The sequence below is a fragment of the Moschus berezovskii genome, chromosome 17, assembly GCF_049115385.1.
Source record: "Moschus berezovskii isolate FMDL1 chromosome 17, NW_MosBer_1.0, whole genome shotgun sequence".
NCBI lineage: Eukaryota > Metazoa > Chordata > Mammalia > Artiodactyla > Moschidae > Moschus > Moschus berezovskii.
In genome coordinates this window covers 6,182,238-6,188,237 of record NC_142476.1, presented here as the reverse complement: position 1 = coordinate 6,188,237, position 6,000 = coordinate 6,182,238, and positions in this window count along the sequence as shown.

Genomic DNA, 6,000 nt, shown 5'->3' with positions numbered 1-6,000 from the left:
GAGAATTTTGAGCATGACTTTACTAGCGTGTGAGATGAGTGCAGTTGTGCGGTAGTTTGAGCCTTCTTTGGCATTGCCTTTCTTTGGGATTGGAATGAAGACTGACCTCTTCCAGTCCTGTGGCCACTGCTGAGTTTTCCAAATCTGCTGGCATATTGAGTGCAGCACTTTCACAGCATCATCTTTCAAGATTTGAAATAGTTCAACTGGAATTCCATCACCACCACTAGCTTTGTTCGTAGTGATGCTCTCTAAGGCCCACTTGACCTCACATTCCAAGATGTCTGGCTCTAGGTCAGTGATCACGTTATCGTGACTATCTTGGTCATGAAGATCTTTTTTGTACAGTTCTTCTGTGTATTCTTGCCACCTCTTCTTAATATCTTCGGCGCCTGCCTACCTTAGAGGTATTTGTGAGAATCAAACCTGCTGATCTTGGTGAAAATGTTTGTAAGTCGTTAAGTATAGCACAGAAACGAGTAATTATCTCTAACCATCACCAGTGCGCTGGCCTCAAAACCCCACTCAGAACTTCTCCGCTTCCCTGGAGTTATACCACTGAACTTGGACCATGTTTGACCTCTGGAATGTGGTTCTAGCCTCGACATTTCTGCACTTGCTGATGTGTTGCTGAATCATGTTTTCTCACCACTTTTAGTTCACATAGAAGACTGTAACCTCCACGAGGGCAGAAAGACACCTGGTATGTCCTTCCCCATCTCCTAAATCACATTGAGAAACCTGTACATAAGGCAGAGTGAACAAACACGTGTTGAGATTCTCCTCTAAATGCAGTATTTATGCTGTAGCCTTGCATTCTTCCCAGCAAGCTTTCTGCATAAACACTCTGGGATTAAATGACTTGCTTGCAGGCATAAAGTGACTATGCTCTAGCACTGAGCCTGATTGGTAATTGTTGTTTAATAAATGTTTGCTGAAGGAGAAGTGAATGCCTGGATGCACAGTAGATGGTGCTGGGTCTGCCTGATTCCAGGGCCCACGCATTTTCCACTGGAGCAGCTTCTCACTGACTAGCTGGTGAAAGAGCTCCGAGGGCCATGGCGCGGGCAGGTCTGTAGCCTCTGGCTGTCACTCCCCATTCTCCACCACCTTCCCTGCAGTTAGCCCCTCAGGCGGTCTGAGCTCCAGAGAGTTTTTCACTGTGACAGAATCACCTCCTTGCTCCAGGCATTTTAGAACCCAGCCCAGTTAACTAAGTGTCTTCCCCACTAGAGACTTCTAGGGAAGTGGCTGAGTTCACTTCTGGAACCCTTAGGGGGAAGGAGACAGCATTACCTTTTCTGCCTTTGCTTCACTGCCCTGAACGAGTCCTATCAAGCTTTCCACCCCCAGCTCCAACCCTTCCTGATACTTAGCTTTCTACAACCAAGCCATCGCAGCTCCAGTTCTAGGCTCCTTGACTGGGAGAATTCTGCTGATGCCCTGAAAATCTAAGAGGATACAGGACTCAGTTCTGGCCTTTAAGAGCAACGTGGGATGGGTTTCACTGTCTCTCAGAGCTGGAAGAGACTATGGTGTTCATCCAGGCTCACCCTCACCTGGTGCTTCTGTAGTAAAGTTGCTCAGTTGTGTCCGACTCTTTGTGACCCCGTGGACTATAGCTTACCAGTCTCCTCTGTCCATGGGACTCTCCAGGCAAGAATACTGGAGTGGGTTAACATTTCCTTCTCCAGGGGATCTTCCCAACCCAGGGATCAAACCCGGATCTCCCGCATTGCAGGTGGATTCTTTACTGTCTGAGCCATCAAGGTAAGTTCAGTTGAGTTCAGTTGCTCAGTCATGTCCGAATGTTTGTGACCCCATGAACCGCAGCACGCCAGGCCTCCCTGTCCATCACCAACTCCCGGAGTCCACCCAAACCCCGTGTCCACTGAGTCAGTGATGCCATCTAACCATTTCATCCTCTGTCGTTCCCTTCTCCTCCTGCCCTCAATCTTTCCCAGCATCAGGGTCTTTTCTAATGAGTCAGCTGTTCACATCAGGTGGCCAAAGTACTGGAGTTTCAGCTTCAACATCAGTCCTTCCAATGAACACCCAGGACTGACCTCCTTTAGGATGGACTGGTTGGATCTCCCTGCAGTCCAAGGGACTCTCAAGAGTCTTCTCCAGCACCACAGTTCAAAAGCATCAATTCTTCAGCGATCAGCTTTCTTCACAGTCCAACTCTCACATCCATCCATGACCACTGGAAAAACCATAGCCTTGACTAGACGGACCTTGGTTGGCAAAGTAATGTCTCTGCTTTTTAATATGCTGTCTAGGTTGGTCATAACTTTCCTTCCAAAGAGTAAGCATCTTTTAATTTCATGGCTGCAATCACCATCTGCAGTGATTTTGGAGCTCAGAAAAATGAAGTCTGACACTCTTTCCCCATCTCTTTGCTATGAAGTGATGGGACCGGATGCCATGATCTTAGTTTTCTGAAAGTTGAGCTTCAAGCCAACTTTTTCATTCTCCTCTTTCACTTTCATCAAGAGGCTCTTTAGTTCCTCTTCACTTTCTGCCATAAGGGTGCTTTCATCTGCATATTTTATTTTATATTGATATTTCTCCTGGCAATCTTGATTCCAGCTTGTGCTTCCTCCAGCCCAGCATTTCTCATGATGTACTCTGCATATAAGTTAAATAAGCAGGGTGCCAATATACAGCCTTGACGTACTCCTTTTCCTATTTGGAACCAGTCTGTTGTTCCATGTCCAGTTCTAACTGTTGCTTCCTGACCTGCATACAGGTTTCTCAAGAGGCAGGTCAGGTGTCTGGTATTCCCATCTCTTTCAGAATTTTCCACAGTCAAAGGCTTTGGCATAGTCAATAAAGCAGAAATAGATGTTTTTCTGGAACTCTCTTGTTTTTTCCATGATCCAATGGATGTTGGCAATTTGATTTCTGGTTCCTCTGCCTTTTCTAAAAGCAGCTTGAACATCTGGAAGTTCACGGTTCACGTATTGCTGAAGCCTGGCTTGGAGAATTTTAAGCATTACTTTACTAGTGTGTGAGATGAGTGCAATTGTGCAGTAGTTTGAGCATCCTTTGGCATTGCCTTTCTTTGGGATTGGAATGAAAACTGACTTTTTCCAGTCCTGTGGCCACTGCTGAGTTTTCCAAATTTGCTGACATACTGAGTACAATACTTTCACAGCATCAAGCATCATCTTTCAGGATTTGAAATAGTTCAACTGGAATTCCATCATTTCCAATAGCTTTGTTCGTAGTGATGCTTCCTAAGGCCCACTTGACTTCACATTCCAAGATGTCTGGCTCTAGGTGAGTGATCACACTATCATGATTATCTGGGTCATGAAGATCTTTTTTGTACAGTTCTTTTGTGTATTCTTGCCACCTCTTCTTAATATCTTCTGCTTCTGTTAGATCCATACCATTTCTGTCCTTTATTGAGCCTATCTTTGCATGAAATATTTCCTTGGTATCTCTAATTTTCTTGAAGAGATCTCTAGTCTTTCTTATTCTATTGGTTTCCTCTATTTCTTTTCATTGATCGCTGAGGAAGGCTTTCTTATCTCTCCTTGCTATTCTTTGGAACTCTGAATTCAAATGGGTATATCTTTCCTTTTCTCCTTTGCTTCTGGTTTCTCTTGTTTTCACAGCTATTTGTAAGGCCTCTCAGACAGCCATTTTGCTTTTTTGCATTTCTTTTTCTTGGGGATGGTCTTGATTATTCCTATCTCCTGTACAATGTCATGAACCTCCGTCCATAGTTCATCAGACACTCTGTCTATCAGATCTAGTCCCTTAAATCTATTTCTAACTTCCACTGTATAGTCGTAAGGGATTTGATTTAGGTCATACCTGAATGGTCCAGTGGTTTTCCCTACTTTCTTCAATTTAAGTCTGAATTTGGCAATAAGGAGTTCATGATCTGACACAGCTCCTGGTCTTGTTTCTGCTGACTGTATAGAGCTTCTCCATCTTTGGCTGCAAAGAATATAATCAATCTGATTTCGGTGTTGACCATATGGTGATGTCCATGTGTAGAGTCTTCTCTTGTGTTGTTGGAAGAGGGTGTTTGCTATGACCAGTGCATTCTCTTGGCAGAACTCTATTAGCTTTTGCCCTGCTTCATTCTATACTCCAAGGCCAAATTTGCCTGTTACTCCAGGTGTTTCTTGACTTCCTACTTTTGCATTTCAGTCCCCTATAATGAAAAGGACATCTTTTTCGGGTGTTAGTTCTAGAAGGTCTTTCAACTTCAGCTTCTTCAGTGTTGCTGGGAAATTCTTAGACTTGGATTACTGTGATATTGAATGTTTGCCTTGGAAACGAACAGAGATTATTCTATCGTTTTTGAGATTGCATCCAAGTACTGCATTTCGGACTCTTTTGTTGACCATGATGGCTACTCCATTTCTTCTAAGGGAATCCTGCCCACAGTAGTAGATATAATGGTCATCTGAGTTAAATTCACCCATTCCAGTCCATCTTAGTTCGCTGATTCCTAAAATGTTGATGTTCACTCTTGCCATCTCCTGTTTGACCACTTCCAATTTGTCTTGATTCATGGACCTAACATTCCAGGTTCCTATGCAATATTGCTCTTTAGAGCATCGGACCTTGCTTCTATCACCAGTCCCATCCACAACTGGGTGTTGTTTTTGCTTTGGTTCCATCCCTTCATTCTTTCTGGAGTTATTTCTCCACTGATCTCCTGTAGCATATTGGGCACTTACCAACCTGGGGAGTTCATCTTTCAGTGTCCTATCTTTTTGACTTTTCATACTGTTCATGGGGTTCTCAAGGCAAGAATCCTCAAGTGGTTTGCCATTCCCTTCTCCAGTGGGCCACATTCTGTCAGAACTCTCCACCATGACCTGTCCATCTTGGGTGGCCCCACACGGCATGGCTTAGTTTCATTGAGTTAGACAAGGCTGTGGTCCGTGTGATCAGATTGGCTAGTTGTCTGTGACTGTGGTTTCAGTCTGTCTGTCCTCTGATGCCCTCTTTCATTGCCTACCGTCTTACTTGGGTTTCTCTTACCTTGGATGTGGGGTATCTCTTCAGGGCTGCTCCAGCAAAGCACTCTATCTTACCAAGGTAAAGAGCCCTGCAAATGTTCCCACCATACTGAATCTGCTCAAAGCCACTTGGGTCCTGCCCCTTCGTGAACTCACCTATGGTCTGGCTCCCCAAGACTCTCCTCTGGTCTAGGCTGGCCCTCTGAAGCCGTTCTCTTCTGACACTGACCTTGCCTGCAGAAAAGCCGACATGTTTTCATGGAAGAATGGGCTCAGCATTTGTCTACCTATGATCCCTGTTCAGCCGGATCTCTCTGATTTGAAGGCAATTTTGGTGTCTGCCCTGATTCCCCGGGTGCCTGGGTGGGGCTGGGAGGAGGACTCAGGAGGAAGTTTAACTCCAGAGGAAAGTTCTCTTTGTAGAAGAGTTTGTGTTTCTTCATAGTCAGAGGGAAGTTTCCTGAAGAAAGTACCCTTGAAGATATTGGTGTTGTTTCAGACATTTCCCTGTATGGGTTACCACTCAGACTGGACTGTCCCCAGCTGCACAGTGGGGGACTGCATTTGCCGGTGATTTTAAAGCTCCCCCTTCTAGCAATGACCCTGAGGGCCACCTCAGGACCTAGAAGTCACGGTCGTTCCCAAGCTTGAGGTTTGAGAGGGAAGAGGCGGCTGTCCAGTTCTTCTCTCAGCGCGTTCTGTTTCCTCCCCTCTGTGCCCACGGAGTGTTTGTGACGGTGGAAATACAGCCCAACTGTGGGGGTAGACCCCCCCTTTCAAACTGCTCCATCCTATTTCTTCACCCGAACCACTCTAAACCTCCAGTTAAGGAGGCCCTGGGGCTGGTTTCCCTGCTCTGGCCCCTGATCTCCCAGTCCCTAACCTCTGAGCAGAAATGGGGTGCAAGAGTCCCCACTGGGGAGCAGCCCATGGATGATGGCTCATTCCTCTTTTATTCTTTTCCTTAAAAAAATAATATTTATTGATTCCTTTCCATTTACAAAAGCAA